Raw genomic sequence first — 16486 nt, forward strand, 5'->3', positions numbered from 1 at the left:
GCACAAATCAGGCGATTGATAAAGGAAAATATCCCGCACACTTAATATCCTGTGGAGTACAGTTAAATCAACCATTAAGAAATTTAAAGAGTATGGCAATAATGTAAATCTTTAAAGAGCAGGCCGTTCACAAAATCTGGATGATCATGCGAGAAGACTTGAGGATTCGGAAGGAATTCCAAGCTACAATGGCTGACATTGGAGAAACTGTGCATACAACTGTTGCCAGAGTGCTTCATTATTTGTAGATTTATGGGAAGACTAATAAAGCACACATGAAGAGTAGCGTTGAGTAGCAGTTGCCAAAAGGTACATGGGAAAGAATAAAGTCTGCTGGAAGAAAGCTAAATGATCTGATGAGGCCAAAATTGAGCTTTGTGGCCGTTAACACTGTCTAGTATAAAAACACACCATCCCTTATGTGAAGCATTTTGTGTGCAGCAATGAAAGGCTTGTGAAGAGCAGAGGGTGCTAGGAAATCCTGGAAGAAATCTGTTGCAGTCTACAAGAAACCAGTGCTTTGATAGCAAACAACCTAGATGATGACCTGATGCATAAAGCCAAAGCTTGGTTTTAGAGGTACAGCTACACAGGAAAAAACAATGTTTGTGTCCAGGGCAATATTCCAAGGAGCGCAATAAGCCTCACTTAAATTGTGATGCCACACTGATCTGGTTTAATTTCCTCCAAAGAGGATTGGGGTAATTCACTCTTGGTAACCGAGGCAACTAAGTGCAATGTCTTGGCCTGCTCTGTACCAGACAATAAGAGAACAACAACAACATTTATTTATATAGCACATTTTCATACAAAAAGTAGCTCAAAGTGCTTTACATAATGAAGAATAGAAAAATAAAAGACACAGTAAGAAAATAAAATAAGTCAACATTAATTAACATAGAATAAGAGTAAGGTCCAATGGCCGGGGTTGACAGAAAAAACAAAAAAAAATCTGTAGGGATTCCAGACCATTAGACTGCCCAGTCCCCTCTGGGCATTCATGGAAGGTTAGTGAAATGTTGTGGAGAGTTCATGCCATTCTTGTTTCAGTAAAAAAAACCCTCTGGGAAAGGTTCTGGGTTCTTTTGTAGGGTGACTAGTTGTTTAATTGTGGGAGTGTAATCCAGCTAGCATAGGGCACAAGGCAGGAACAAACCCTTAGACAGAGTGCCAGTTTATCTAATGTTGCAGAATTCTCATTTAATAATAAGAAGGTACTATAATAAAAGGTATTATCATATATTTAAATACAAACCGGATTCCAAAAAAGTTGGGACACTATACAAATCGTGAATAAAAACTGAATGCAATGATGTGGAGGTGCCAACTTCTAATATTTTATTCAGAATAGAACATAAATCACGGAACAAAAGTTTAAACTGAGAAAATGTATCATTTTAAGGGAAAAATATGTTGATTCAGAATTTCATGGTGTCAACAAATCCCGAAAAAGTTGGGACAAGGCCATTTTCACCACTGTGTGGCATCTCCACTTCTTCTTACAACACTCAACAGACGTCTGGGGACCGAGGAGACCAGTTTCTCAAGTTTAGAAATAGGAATGCTCTCCCATTCTTGTCTAATACAGGCCTCTAACTGTTCAATCGTCTTGGGCCGCCTTTGTCGCACCTTCCTCTTTATGATGCGCCAAATGTTCTCTATAGGTGAAAGATCTGGACTGCAGACTGGCCATTTCAGTACCCGGATCCTTCTCCTACGCAGCCATGATGTTGTGATTGATGCAGAATGTGGTCTGGCATTATCTTGTTGAAAAATGCAGGGTCTTCCCTGAAAGAGATGACATCTGGATGGGAGCATATGTTCTAGAACCTGAATATATTTTTCTGCATTGATGGTGCCTTTCCAGACATGCAAGCTGCCCATGCCACACGCACTCATGCAACCCCATACCATCAGAGATGCAGGCTTCTGAACTAAGCGTTGATAACAACTTGGGTTGTCCTTGTCCTCTTTGGTCCGGATGACATGGCGTCCCAGATTTCCAAAAATAACTTCGAATCGTGACTCGTCTGACCACAGAACAGTCTTCCATTTTGCCATACTCCATTTTAAATGATCCCTGGCCCAGTGACAACGCCTGAGCTTGTGGATCTTGCTTAGAAATGGCTTCTTCTTTGCACTGTAGAGTTTCAGCTGGCAACGGCGGATGGCACGGTGGATTGTGTTCACTGACAATGGTTTCTGGAAGTATTCCTGAGCCCATTCTGTGATTTCCTTTACAGTAGCATTCCTGTTTGTGGTGCAGTGTCTTTAAGGGCCCGGAGATCACGGGCATCCAGTATGGTTTTATGGCCTTGACCCTTACGCACAGAGATTGTTCCAGATTCTCTGAATCTTCGGATGATGTTATGCACAGTTGATGATGATAGATGCAAAGTCTTTGCAATTTTTCGCTGGGTAACACCTTTCTGATATTGCTCCACTATCTTTCTGCGCAACATTGTGGGAATTGGTGATCCTCTACCCATCTTGGCTTCTGAGAGACACTGCCACTCTGAGAAGCTCTTTTTATACCCAATCATGTTGCCAATTGACCTAATTAGTGTTTATTGGTCTTCCAGCTCTTCGTTATGCTCAAATTTACTTTTTCCAGCCTCTTATTGCTACTTGTCCCAACTTTTTTGGGATTTGTTGACACCGTGAAATTTTGAATCAACATATTTTTCCTTTAAAATGATACATTTACTCGGATTAAACGTTTGATCTGTCATCTATGTTCTATTACAAATAAAATATTGACATTTGCCATCTCCACATCATTGCATTCAGTTTTTATTCACAATTTGTTTAGTGTCCCAACTTTTTTGGAATCCGGTTTGTACAACTCAAGGTGCTTTTCAGAGATAAACTGACTTTGTCTCCCAACCGTTCAATATGAGCTGACCCTCTAATGAGCTTATTTCTAATCTTATCCATCCTCGTCACACCCAGTGCAAATCTTAGCATCTTTAACTCCAGCTCTGTCTCCTGCTTTCTGGTCAGTGCCACCGTCTCCAACCCATATAACATAGCTGGTTTCACTACCGTCCTGTAGACCTTCTCCTTCCCTCTTGCTGATACCCGTCTGTCACAAATTACTCCTGACACTCTCTTCTCCACCCTGCCTGCCTCTTTCACCTTTCTTCCACAATCCCCATTACTCTGTACTGTTGATCCCAAGTATTTAAGCTCATCCAGCTTCGCCAACTCCCTGCATCCTCACCATTCCACTGACCTTCCTCTCATTTGCACACATGTATTCTGTCCTATTCCTACTGACCTTCATTCCTCTCCTCTCTAGAGCATATCACCACCTCTCCAGGGTCTCCTCAACCTGCTCCTTACTCTCGCTACAGATCACAATGTCATCAGCAAACATCATAGTCCACGGGGACTCCTGTTGAATCTCGTCTGTCAACCTGTCCATCACCATTGCAAATAAGAAAGGGCTCAGAGCCGATCCCTGATGTAATCCCACCTCCTCGCTGAATGCATCTGTCGCTCCTACTGCAAACCTCACCACGGTCACACTTCCCTCGTACATATCCTGTACAACTCTTGCGTACTTCTCTGCCACTCCCAACATCCTCATAAAATACCACAGCTCCTCTCGAGGAACCCTGTCATATGCTTTCTCCAGGTCCACAAAGACACAATGCAACTCCTACTGGCCATCTCTAAACGTCTCCATCAACATCCTCAGAGCAAACATTGCATCTGTGGTGCAAAAAACCATACTGCTGCTCACTAATCATCACCTCACTTTCTAACCTAGCTTCCACTACTCTTTCCCATAACTTCATGCTGTGGCTTATCAGTTTTATTCCCCTGTAGTTATTGCAGTCCTGCACGTCCCCCTTATTCTTAAATATCGGTACCAGTACTCTTCTTCTCCACTCCTCAGGCATCCTCTCACTTTCCAAGATTCCATTAAACGATCTGGTTAAAAACTGCCATCTCTCCTAAACACCTCCATGCTTCCACAGGTATGTCATCTGGACCAACGGCCTTCCCATTTTTTATCCTCTTCATAGCTGTCCTTACTTCCTCCTTGCTAATCCATTGCACTTCCTGATTCACTTTCTCCACATCATCCAACCTCTTTTCTCTCTCATTCTCTTCATTCATCAGCCTCTCAAAGTACTCTTCATCTGCTCAACACATTCTCCTTGCTTTTGAGTATATTTCCATCTTTATCCTTTATCACCCTAACCTGCTGCACATCTTTCCCATTTTGGTCCCTCTGTCTAGCCAATCAGTACAGGTTCTTTTGTCCCTCCTTAATGTCCAACCTCTCATACAACTCATCATACACCTTTTCTTTAGCCTTCGCAATCTCTCTGTTCACCTTGTGCCTTATCTCCTTGTACTTGTCTACTTTCTTCATCTTTCTGACTATCCCACTTCTTCTTTGCCATCCTCTTCCTCTGTATACTCTCCTGTATTTCCTCATTCCACCACCAGGTTTCCTTTTCCTCCTTCCTCTTTCCAGGTGTCATGCCAAGCACCCTTCTTGCTGTCACCATTACTACATCTGCTGTAGTTTCCCAGCTATCTGGTAACTCTTCACTGCCACCCAGTGCCTGTCTCACCTCCTCCCTAAACTCAACCTTGCAGTCTTCCTTTTTCAACTTCCTCCATTTGATCCTTGGCTCTGCCCTCACTCTCTTCCTCTTCTTGATCTCCAACGTCATCCTACAGACCACCATCTTATGCTGCTTAACTTCACTTTCCCCTGCCACCACTTTGCAGTCTTCAATCTCCTTCAGATCAACTCTTCTGCATAGGATGTAATCTACCTGTGTGCATCTTCCTCCACTCTTGTACGTAACCCAATGTTCCTCCTTCTTCTTAAAATACGTATTCATCACAGCCATGTCCATCTGTTTGGCAAAATCCACTATCCTCTGACTTCATTCCTCTCCTTGACACCATGCCTACCCATCACCTCCTCACCGCTACTTTTCTCTTTACCAACATGCCCATTGAAATCCGCTCCAATCACCACTTTCTGTCCCTTGGGTACACTGTTCATCACTTCATCCAACTTACTCCAAAAATCTTATTTCTTACCCATTGCACACCACATTTCTGGAGCATATGCACTAACAACATTCATCATCACGCCTCCAATTTTCAGCTTCATAATCATGACTCTGCCTGACACTCTTTTCACCTCCAAAACACTCTTGACATACTGTTCCTTCAAAATAACTCCTACCCCATTTCTCCTCCCATCCACACCATGATTGAACAATTTGAATTCACCTCCAATCCACCTGGCCTTACTCCCCTACTATTTAGTCTTTTGCACATGCAATATATCAACCTTCCTTCTCTCCATCATATCTTCTAACTCTCCTAATTACCACTCATACTACCAACATTCAAAGTTCCTACCCTCAGTTCCACAATCTTTAATTTCCTCCTCCCCTCCTGACTCCGGACATGTCTCCCCCCTCTTCTCCTTCTCCTTCTTTGGCCAACAGTATCCCAATTTCTGCCAGCACCCTGTTGGCTAACAGTACTGGTAGCAGTTGTTGTTAACCCGGGGCTCGACTGATCCGGTATGGAACTTTGTATCGTCCGCATTTTGATTTGGCAAAATTTTACACCGGATGCCCTGCCTGACGTAACCCTCCCCGTTATCCGGGATTGGGACCGGCATAAAGAAACATACTGGTTTGTGCATCCCCTGTTCTGGGTTGGGATATTTATTTATTAATATTAAAACTAACTCGGTGAGCAGATGTGGGATGTGCATACTGCCACCACCACACAGGATGGTAGGAAAAAAAAAGAAAGCAATGGATTGTTGCCGAGTACTTATTTATACATCATAGAGCTAAACTTATCATTAGATCACTATGTAATGTTTTAATCAAAGACTTAAAGAATTCGTTTGTTTTTTTTTTTTTTTTAATGTTCCTCAGATTTAGCCAAAATGAAATTATTGTTCTTTCCAAAATTTTATGGACACTTAAATTTTGTCATTCGTTACCAACTTTTTGTGTCACTGACAGGATTTTATAGCATATTTAATGTTGCTGTGGTCTTAGTTTAAATTAATGTTTATTGCAAAGTGCTATTATGCCTTTCATTCCCATTGCCTTTTTGACAGTGAGAAGCAAAAAAAAAGTAATAATTAAAAGTTAATGTGTTTCATAATGTTAAAATATTCTTATTTTTAATGGTGTGAAGTCAGTAAACCTTTATCACTAAAATAATGCAGTAATGTACAGGAAAAAATTCTGCACTTGAAGACCCTCTACGATCAACCTTGGTGTACTACAAAGAGATTTTAAATCAGCAGCACAAATAAGAATTAGAAAGACAGCCCTTGTCGTTTTTGATTATCATGATAGTATTTGTATGTACACCTGTAAAATAACAAAGAGCAACACATTAATAGAGTCAATTGCATACGTTAAATTAATTGAATTTGACTTAGTAAAATATTAAAAATACAAAATATTCTGTAATGAAGAATATATAATTTATCTAATCTAATTTGGCAGTAAAATAGAAACACTAATTTATAAAATTTGTCAAGTCTGGTTTTTTGTGATGAGCATTTTCATTGACATTTGTAGTTATGTTCAATGCATAAAAATTCAGCTTACTTTCAACATTCCTGCGAGTTCATCTATGGAGTGTCTATTCAATGAAGATCTGATGAATCAAGAGGAGATTGGGTAATTAATAATAAATAGTTAAAGGACAACACAGTTCTCTTTTTAACATTTCCTGACAACTATAGAATTGCAAAAATCAACTTCATATGCAACCGTTTTAACTTTCAGGCGCTGTGCAAGCAGCATCTTTTTACAGAAACTCACAACACACAAACATAGCAAGGGGTTTGTGTGAAAGTGATCAGTGCTTTTATTAAAATCGATCCAAACCAAAGTTTTCAAAACTATGCAATGCAAACTCTTCAATAAATAAATTAATAAATAGTCCAAAAAAATGGTGTCCAGTAGAGGTTAAAAGTTCCAAAATAATGAACTCCATTAAAAGCGAGGTTAAAAGCACAATGCAGGAAACTGTCCTTTTAATAACCTCTGAGCCCTGTTGCAACTCCTCTGTCCTGGCATCTCCTCCCCTTATCCTTACTGGACCTTGCAGTAGGAGAAGATGCTAAAGTGACAAGCACAGCCATCCTTCTTAAACCGTAGGTCCGTTTCCCTACTGCTCCATTGCTCAACAGCACGGCTCCCCATCTGGACCAAGGTTCGGGTCCTTACTGGCTATGGCTCCAGCAAGACTTCCAACCTGAGCCTCTTTCTCCTACTGCGTTTCCCAACCTCTAAAGAGAGGTCACACCCCTGATCACTCCAGTTTTTTAAAATGCTCAATTGGAGTGATCCACTTCAGCAGCCCCTGCGTTTTGGCCTCACGCTTGCGTGAGGGGCTCTTCTCACAGTTGCTTGTCTCCTTGCTCTCTCTGGCTCACTTTTGCACTGGCTCTGTCACCCTTCTTCCTGCCTGTTCCTCTTTCCTTCCTTTAACCTCTGCTTCTCTTGAGATTCTCCATTTCATTTCTGCTATGCTGGCTTCCTTCTTATCCTCCACTGTGGGTGCAGCACCTCGATCGTGAACTGCGGAAAGCCAATGAAGCAGTCAAGACAGAACACATCCTCACCTGCAGATGTGCTCTGTCTCAATCACCATACCAACCTCCCACAGCTGTGCCAGCACACACACCCATAAAGATCAAGCTGGCAATCTTATTTAATACAGGTTCCTGATTGTTAACCCATGGACCTGTTATTCCATAGGTGTATGAAATACACCTGTAATCAGCTACTTGCCATGTAGTCGTGAGCGCCTAAGCTCTTTAGTTTCATTTTACCACATGAGCCGTTTGTCCAATTACAGGGAAGATGGCATGCTAGCATGTGAGTAAAACGTGACAAAACGGTTTTAAAGTCTGGACCTACTCTATTCAAATGTTAAAGATGCCTTTAAGTGCAAACTACTGGCACCTTTGGACAGATCTAACCACATTTTCTTCCCAACTACAAGACTGTTATTAGATGACAAACAGTTACCACTAGAATAGTGAGGAAGTTGAACCTAGAGGCTGAAGTGGCTCTGAATGACTGCTTCCAAATGACATGCTGGGAAATGATGTACACGTCACATGGGGATGATAACAAGGTGTTCAGCCACCACATCATACACTACATTAACTTTTGTCATTTTTTGTTGTACCCACAAAGATTGTATGTTGCTTTCCAAACAACAAGCTCTGAATTATTAACGAGCTAAAGGTCTCCAGAATGACAAATAGAGAGAATTTAAATCTGGTGACAGATTTTGAGCCACACAGGTGGTGCAGTAGTAGTACTGCTTCCTTCACAGTAAGGAAATCTGAGGTTCATGTCCCGGGTCCTCCTTGTGTGGAGAGCACTTAGAGTAATAAGAAAAGTGCTATATAAATGTAAAGAGTTATTTTTATTATTATTATTAAAGAAGAAACAGTAAAGAAAAGGAAGCTTGCAAAACTAAAATAGAAAACAAACTCTCTCAGAATAACATAAAAGATGGAATGGACTGGGCAATTCTGGGCTTAGTTGCTAGATGGAGATGTGAACAATGCTAATGCCCTGAACCAATTTTTTTACATATTTTTCCTCCCGCTGCCACATTATTTCAATGACCAGTCTCCCCACACCATCCCTACTACATCAACTGGATTGGCCAGTAACAAGTCTAACTCTGACCATCAGTATAGGCTGTCCATAACTGAAGACCAAGTAAGGAGACAACTGAAGAATATACACATAGGGAGATCAGATTTGATGGAGTCAGTCCTCAAGTTCTTAACGCCTGTGGTGACCAGCTCTGTAGTGTCCTGTATCACATGTTCGGTCTTATCTCTAAGGCTCCTATAAATGCCACTGCTGTAGAAAACATCCTGCATTGTTCCTGTTCCAGAGAAAGCTGGCACCTCCTCACCCACGAACTACAGACCACTGGCACTTGCATCTCACATCAATGACAGGTTGAACTGGTCTCAGAATGCAGAAGAAATATAAAGTATAAGAAAGGGCAGAGCATGCACGCTTTCTGTAGGAGACTATGTTCTTTTTCTTTGGGACATGACATCCTACACATCATCTATACCTCTGTGTTGGCCAGTGTTATTTTCTACAGTGTGGTGTGCTGGTCGAGTAGCATCACTTTCAGAGGTCCACTGAATTAACAAACTAATTAAAAGGTCAAGCTATGGGATGCACTCTGGACTCCCTGGAGGTAATAGCAAAGGAGAGGTTTAATTGAAACTGAGTGCCATTATAAACAGTGCTGCACACACGTTTCTCTGACACACTAACACTAAGTACTTTCAGCCAATGAATTATTCAGCAGAAGTGTATCAAGAAATATTACGGAGACCCCATTATACAAACGGAAATACACCTACATGATCCCTCACAGCGACTGCCAAGTTAGAAATTTTCTTTCTTCTTAAGTCTTCTTCCTTTTTAGTCATTCAGGTGTGTGTTCAGACCATGGTGTGTATATGTATCCATTTATATATTTAAAGAGCTTCTGTATAAAACAAAATTTGCCTGTGGGAAAAATACACACTGTGTGCATCAGTGAATCTCTGTAAAATGCACGTATGCAAGATGTATCATTGACACTAGATAATATTATTTAAGCTTTCCAATCACTGTAGGCACAATAGAATGCACTTGTATGCAAACAATAATACTGCCAAACTAATTAAGAGACTGGACATGTAAAATACAAATCATTCTGTCGCATCATTGCACAGGTCACCCCTTTTAAAGGGCATGAATTTCTTTGGCCAGTTGCCCAATCTGACATTTTTGATGTGGGCAGACCACTTCTACAGGTGTCACATTGGGGCACAGCACCATTGGCAGAAGCTTCAGCTTTTCTTTTGGTTGCTAAATGCACAATATATATTTGCATATAAATGTACTGTGTATTCTAGTAATTCAAAAGTATTTTCTTGTGTATAATTTTCAGTTGCTGCCAAATGCACTTCATATTGCTATTGAATACCTGCTTGTTTTATGTGTTTAAAATATGAGGTTTACAAACTTAACATTTACATTTTTAAAAATGAGTAATGCACTAATTCAGAATTGTAATGTACTTAAGCATTGGTCTCCTATAGATCGCCTTGTGGCCTCCCCTGTTATCTTAATAGCAGACAGATTTCCATTTTGTGCTGTTATAGATCAACTGCTGAAAAGACTGTCACAGTCCCAGTTACATGTTTCTCTATTTTTTGACAATTAAATAAAATCTGCCCAAAGCCCTGATTGATGATAGTGACGATTGGATCACATGGGTGCTTAAATCCCAGAAGAGTATTATTGTGCATTCTGGAAGCCCTTCTTCAGAAAAACATTGCATTCATGGAACTAACTGTTAGAAAACAAGGTTTACTCAAGTGAGTAGTACTCTGCCAAGTCTTGATTTCATAAGCACACTTTGTGGAATACCCCACTGAAGTCAAGATCTCAATTCAAACTGAAAATGTGTGGCCTGACTTGAAAAATGCTGTTCATCCCCATGCACCCTTACAGAGCTTTATATATTTTTACAAAGGAGAAAAATAGATAAAACTTGTAGTGTTTAACTATGCAAAGATGAGAGTGACACCTGTCCACACTGACCTAAGACAGTCATGTCTCCCAAAAGTGCATCTACTAAATACTCAAATTATTTTGATTTTTATGTTTCTAATTAATTTACACCACTTTGCAGAGGATCTTTTTTCACTTTGACATTTTAAAGAGTTTTGTGTTTCACTGAAATAAGTAATAAACCTGCGTGTCTGCTTTGTCAGAGATTTTTAGTGGTAGCAAAATAAGAAAATATATCGAGAATCATCATTAAAGATGTTCCTCTGACTTCAGAAAATTATATCCCCCTCAGAGCAATTTAAGAAAGGATAAAATGTGCTCACTTCTAGACCACATACATGGCCAGCAAAATTTACTGATATAAAATAAAACCGAGTAGTTCTATCATATAAGCATCAAATAAAATAGCATGAAATGTTGTAAAGAGCTTCAGATCTTTTACTGAAGGTGAGCTTATTAAGTACAGTGTATTAAGGAGTGTAGTGAATCTCTTTTTGCTGTTTTTAAAAACCAAGATTTCAACTCTCAGATTCTACGCTAGCCCGAAGAGTTGAAACAATCTTCAATGATCTTATTTAAAAGTTTAAAACCTAAGTAATGTAGAACATTTTAGTCGGGACATCTAAAAGTCAACTGATGTATCAGATATGGCACAAGTCAATGTGTGGGTACTGTGTTTTTTTTTAATGGTGCAGATCTTGTTGAGGAAATGCTCACACATAGCATTACTAAAAAAAAAAAAAAGATGAAGCAAGAGTACAAGCATTTTTGGCTTTTTTTAAATTTTATTTTTAAATCCAAGACCCCTAAGGCTAAACCTCCAAAAATATATCTGACCTTAACCGTAACAGGGATGTCATTCTACATCAAGATCAGTTATGTTGCAAACTGAAAAAAGGAACTCTGAAGGTGACAATGAAAAAGGTAGTTAGGACAATCACTAAGCCCCGACAGTTTCAGACTTTAGTGGTGGAATATGAAATGCATTATCATGACCTTCTACTGCACAGCGAAGTTTGATGGTTAAGCCAAGGTAGCGTTTTATTAAGGTTTATTGATTTGCTCTCAATAATGCATCAGTTTATTCAGCAGAGGGAGCAACCTTATCTGGTATATGACAATGACAAAAAATTCATGCTGGATGTTACTTTTCTCGCCAACATCACAGGGCATTTAAATGCACTAAATCTGAAGATAGAAGAAAACAAGAATGTTCTCCCTGTTCTTGTTAGTAATGTTTCAATGTTTGCTTCTTTGTCAAAAACCGTTTCAACAACAAAGAGATTTTACTCATTTTCCAAGTTTACAGTATGTGTTTTGCATATAGTATTATATTAAATGCACTTTAATAGACATACAAGTTATCGTTTAAACTAACTCTAGAGTACATTTTTTCATGAATAAACCAGAGGCTATGTGTATAATTAATAATCGTATTTTTATTAAAAGTATTTTTGACATTGTTTATAGATTTGCAATTGTATTAATAAATTGCTTAAAGTGGACAAGGAAATGGTAATAAGCATCCTGATTTTATTAATTTGTATTTATGGTGGGGCATGGCAGTATTCAGATATAACTTATATATTTTTCTTATATGAAGGCATATAACCTCCTTAGCGTTTGGATTTTATGGCACGAAAAATTCAATTTTTATTAAATCTTGAAAGTATAATAATGATACAAATAATAGTAATGATGATTAAAATACTAACGATACTACTAATGATGCCAAAACAGTATATATTCTCAAAATGAGTCCTTTGTGTGATAAATCTTAAAGCATTGTGAAAGACACAATCCAATGTCACAGTTGGGACAATAATAGCATGTTTCTTTTTGGATTTTGTTTCCAGATTAATCAGTTTTTGAACCGCACATTGTGCTGGTACAAGTTGGATTCTATTTTTTTTCTGTTGGAGGTATATAATCAATAAAATATCTACCAATAAAATGCTCTGGATTGATCTGCGATCTTCTGGATCGACTGCGTTTCTTTAGTGTGGACCATGGATATATGGCAACGATTTGTTCCGTAAGCTGGAATGTCAAGTTTGTACAAGATAGTTTTCCAGTTTCTTCTTTGTATAACACAAATGCATTTCAAATGCACTGCTCCACTGGATGATAAAATATCTTTTGTAGTTTTTCTTTTGTGACCTCCGCATAATGGGAAAGTCAATTCTTGATCCATGATTTACGCTGCAAATCGTACTCATGTGGTCGACCACAGTACACCAATTCGTAACCTGCTTTTTGCCTGTACAGTGACTGTTGCTGCATTTTGTACAGTGCTAAGAAGACAAACATCTTTCTTGTCCTTCCATTTCAGCACAAGCACTTTTGCCAAGCCACTAACGTACCTCACTGTAATTTGGTTCTGTCAAAGTCTTCAGGCATGCCATGACAGTTAGGATGCACATATGCATCCGTCTTTCTTTGCACCAAGGTGTCAAAAAGCTCTGGCGAAGTATAAAAATTGCCCATGGTTACACAATAACCTTGATCCAGCAGAGCATCTCTCAGAATTGGCACAGATGACATACTAACGTTGTACTGATTGTATTTCGGATCAAACGTCCCTTTCCCTGTGTACAGAACCGAATTCCATATGCATCCCATTTTAGATTCTTCACAGTGCTCTTTTTGACGTGATGCACTGTGTCCATCACAGTCTACTCTTATAAGCCATAAGACTTTCATCGATGCTGATATCGTGTTCTGAAATGTAAACTCTCCGAAATTTTACTACAATCACCTGGTATATCTCCCAAATTTCTTCATTTTGGGTGCTGAATGGGTATTCTCATCAAAATCTTTATTGTTGGTAAAGTGCAGATATTTAATAATTAGTGAAATCCTACACTTGGACATAATCTCTCCAAAGAATGGCAGTACTGACTGCACTTTCACAGCCCGCGTAATGCTAAGGTCTTACTCTTAAGGAGGCCACAAGAACAAAAGTAGACTGGATAATGTTAATATACAGGTAAAATTCCATTACAACGAACTCCCAGGGACCTAAAAAATATTTAGTTGTAATGAGATTCTGTATTTGTTACTATAGTGCTTTCTTTAACTTGCGCCCAGACGTTTGCAATAGCTTCTTTCGCGTTAATTTTAATCTCCTGCCTGCAAGTTATGTTGATGAGAATTTTTCTCACTATTTCCTTGCGATAATACACTTTCAGGGTGCGAATGATACCCAAATCTAATGGCTGAAGCACTGCTGTGCAATTGGGTGGGAGGAATTCAACGCGAACATTATCTTAATGTGGAAGCATGTTGTGGACAGCACAGTTATCAATCAGGAGCCGAATCATCCTTCTTCATATTGTGAGGTTTCTGAACTCTGAGACCCCCACCCAACGGGAACGATACGCTGAAGTGTGTCCTGAAGCGTGATTGCACCATCTGTGGAAGATTGTTTGTCCGTTGCCGGGGCAGGGCAAAAACAGGCTCATAACGCTGCAGTGAAGCGACACAGAAGCAAATCATAAAAGATCGGGGTCGCGCTAGAAGTCCCTGTCTTGTACCCCAAAACACGAGGCCGAGTCTCAGTACTTTAGCAAAACCAGCTTTATTCAGCTTGAAACAGGAATGGTACACTTAATTTATTGTAGTGTGATCTGCCACTCTGCAATACACAGACACAGCAGTCGGGCAGGGTCGTGGCCAGATCAGTGATCAAGTAATCCTGTTATGTTGTTCCTTGCATCACCCATCGATATCTTTTCTGTTTGCTTTGGCGGAGAGACGGGCATTGCTGAGAGATGCAACATAGCTTTGAGCCGGCTGTTGCCCCGGAAACAGATAAACAATCTTCCATAGACGCGGAGATCGGACTAAGCGTTGCTCTTCGGCGTGTCGTCCAGTTAGGGAAGGGAGGTCCCAAGAGAGTTTACAAACCTCACATTTTCTTAAATGAGTGCCACATTAATAGGAATCACTGAACCACATAAAAACTGCTTTTTTGACATCTTCAAATGCAGCAGTTCACATACGTTTGCAACCCGAGATTTTTTTTTCTTTTTTTTGCTCAGTCTTTCAAGAAAGTTGATAGCGTTGATGGTAAAATTCCGAATTCACTGGCAACATCTTTTTTCTTTTTGTCACAATCGAGAGCTGCAAAAAAGTTTTTTTTTTGTAATATGAACGGTTATCGTTTTTTCGTGTCTACTGTTTCTATAGGAGGGTGACAATGAGTTAAATTCAAATGGATGTTTTTCAAATGTTGACGAGCAACAAAGCAGAAGGTATCACTGAAAACCGCAGGAAACAAAGGGCAAAAAAAAACAACAAAACAGTATGCAGAAAGTTCAAAGAAAGAAAAAAAAATTACAATGTTTCTGTTTGGGGATTGTTGTGCAGAACTGAGCTGCGACCACAGAACTAACTGCTCTGTGGATGATTCATTCAGGCATTTCAAGGTCTCTTTGGCACTTTGTTGTAATGAAAGTACTGTATCTGCTGAATGTACTTCGTAGTAACGAGATTTCTATAGACTCACGTCAAATGGGGAAACTGTGTGGACCATAAAAATATTTTGTTGTAATGAAAATTTCATTGTAAAGATATTCGTTGTAATGGAATTTTACCTGCATCTAAATTACTGTAAAGTTTCAAATAGCTTTCATAATTATTTTAAGATATATTTTTCCTTTTCAGATCAATGTTATTTAATTAAAATTGTTTTTATCTATTGATATGTTATGATTACAACAAGAGAAATAAAGTGCTAATGGCAACATTCCTTACTCTTTTGAATTTGGGATTGTTTATTAAGCTTAATCCCAAATGCCAAGAAAATGTGTTTAAGTAGATTTGTTAGTTTTAAAACATTCTAACTTAAATCTTGAGGAAGCAAGTAATGCGAAAAATCTTAAAATGTTAACTTGTTTTGCATTGCGGCGTTTCAGCCAGGCTAATTCACAGCTTTTTGCCCCTGAGTTTCCACAGGTTGAATAGATCTGTTTTTAAAATGTAAAAAAAAAAAGTTTTGGTGTGCATCAGAAATGTTATCAAAGATAACCATCTTGATGGATTTGGTTCAAATTGTGTTCTGTCCACTTCTTAAAATAAAATCTACAATTCAATCTAGATTCAATTTGAGTCCTCTAATATGCATAATCTTAAAAGCACGGGGGGCTGGGGAGGCCTGCTTTGTGGTAGAAATAAATACAATATTGCTTAGAACTACGGTGTTCCCTTAGAGGTCAGTCCATGATGTACCACTATGATGTGTTTTGCAAAGCAGAACAGATAATAGAACGTGCACGCCCACACCATGCAGTATGTACAGCACAAGCTGAGAGCAATGGCATGCCTTGGTCAGTTTTGCTGACGCTTGCGTTGCTCAATAAAGGGGTTCCTATGAAACAAACATAGAGGAGATGGACATTGTACACAGTTTTACAATATTTTTTCACCTGTTCTTATCTGTACAGTGCTTAAAACATTTAGTTCATTACATGAGTTACGTAAAATGTTCAGCCTGTAGTAAGTTAAAGAAAAACTTGATTCAATGTATGTTTTTTTTTTAATGTAAACCCTCCAAAACTTTATAATATTACAAGATTACAGATCAAAACTTTTCATTCAAATCTGACTGAAGCTGCCATTTTTATCTGCTACTGGGTGAAATTTATATTTATACACAAATTCCCATTATTTCTATTGATTACTGGTTTGAATTGAAAAGAATATAGTTTGCTGTAAAATTGTGTTTTATAATGACCATCAACAAAAGCCAGGACACTAGGAAAAGCAAGAATTGATCTGTGGCAGAAATGTTTTCCTTGTGTGCAATTTTATGTAGCTTGCTCAAGAGTAAGGAGCTCTGGTGAACTAATATT

The 16486-nt window shown here is 39.0% G+C and overlaps 1 protein-coding gene across 3 annotated transcripts in view; it reads left to right on the forward strand.

Moving 5' to 3' along the window:
- Nucleotides 1-16486, forward strand: part of LOC120525240 (cohesin subunit SA-2-like) — a 200534-nt gene that overhangs the window by 45302 nt on the left and 138746 nt on the right. The gene's annotated exons all lie outside the window — the stretch shown is intronic.

The sequence above is a fragment of the Polypterus senegalus genome, chromosome 3, assembly GCF_016835505.1.
Source record: "Polypterus senegalus isolate Bchr_013 chromosome 3, ASM1683550v1, whole genome shotgun sequence".
Taxonomy (NCBI): domain Eukaryota; kingdom Metazoa; phylum Chordata; class Cladistia; order Polypteriformes; family Polypteridae; genus Polypterus; species Polypterus senegalus.